General features: G+C 54.3%; 1 pseudogene; it reads right to left on the bottom strand.

The window, feature by feature from the left end:
* Positions 1-945, bottom strand: part of LOC139028098 (5-hydroxytryptamine receptor 4-like) — a 2,255-nt pseudogene extending 1,310 nt beyond the window's left edge.
* Positions 946-1,438: the final 493 nt, after the last annotated feature.

Consider the following 1,438-nt stretch of genomic DNA (forward strand, 5'->3'; position numbering starts at 1 on the left):
CTGGCTGGGTCTGGCCTGGCTGGGTCTGGCCTGGCTGGGTCTGGCCTGGCTGGGTCTGGCCTGGCTGGGTCTGGCCTGGCTGGGTCTGGTCTGGCTGGGTCTGGCCTGGCTGGGTCTGGCCTGGCTGGGTCTGGTCTGGCTGGGTCTGGCCTGGCTGGGTCTTCCCTGATAGGGTTCTGGTCCGTGTGGAGCTGCCCGGGATGGTTCTCCATGGCATGGATCCACCTGCCTCTGAGCCACCATAAAGATCCTCCCATAGGCAAACAGCATGAACACAACAGGAATGAAGAAACACACCATAGAGTAAGCCACAGCATAGGGTGTGTGGATCTGGGCCACACAGGTCTGGCTTTCCTGCTGAGTGCCCCTGTGCCCAGTAAGGGGCATCAGATAGTACATGCTGAGGGAGACGCAGAGGGAGGAGATGAGGAGGGGGAGCAGCCAGGAGAGCAGGAGGAGCATGGTGACCCGTCTGGGAGACATGCGGGTGGGGTAGTGAAGCGGGTCGCACACTGCCACGTACCGGTCCAATGCAACACAGCTGAGGTTGAAGATGGAGGAAGTGCACAGGGTCATGTCCAACAGGAAGTGGGCCACACAGAAGTTCYGTCCGAACAACCAAGTGTCCACAGAGCACACCAGGCTGAACGGCATCACCAGCACAGCAACCAGGAAGTCCGCCATTGCTAAAGAGACAATGAAGGTGTTGGTGGGCGTCTGGAGGTTCCGGAAGCGTCCGACAGAAGCCACGATGAGGAGGTTGCCCAGTATGGCGAATACCGGTATGGGGATGAGGACGCAGAGCACACACACTTTGAAGGCGGTGCTCCGGAGCAGGGCTGAGGTGCTCTCGTTGTGCCCCCCAGTATCAGTGAGGTTGATGTAGTCTGTGGTGGAAGAGTTGGACCCAAAGAGTAGAACACCATGAGAGAGATCGCCAGCCATCCACATCGACAGGCCAATTACTGAGAACCCAGAAGGTGTAAATGAATTAGACTGATAACTACAATCACAAGAGGATTTCAGCCATATGCCTCACTAAATATATAAACTCAATGTATCCTGACTTAGCTGAAGATAAAATCCCTTAATATATAGATAAATATCCTCTTAGTTTGAGCGATTGACCTATGGCTTTCGGTTGGAGTCTAACAGATCGATTACGCTCTCTCTCTTCTTTTATCAGGGGCTGCCTTGTCCCCTCTCAGTGCTGTTTGTCTCTACATCTCCCAGCTGTGCATCTCCAGCCATGGGTGGTCATAGCAGCACTACACATGTCAATCATTAACCAGCATGCATTTGGGTGTCAGGGGGTAACTGGGCATGAATGAGAAGACTAGGTAGCTATGGCTTCATATGGCTCTTCCAGAAGAGGGCTGATCGATCCAGTGCGCTCTCTCTCTCTCTCTCTCTCTCTTTCTCTCTCTCTGTGTGTGGA

The sequence above is a fragment of the Salvelinus sp. IW2-2015 genome, linkage group LG8, assembly GCF_002910315.2.
Source record: "Salvelinus sp. IW2-2015 linkage group LG8, ASM291031v2, whole genome shotgun sequence".
Lineage (NCBI taxonomy): Eukaryota > Metazoa > Chordata > Actinopteri > Salmoniformes > Salmonidae > Salvelinus > Salvelinus sp. IW2-2015.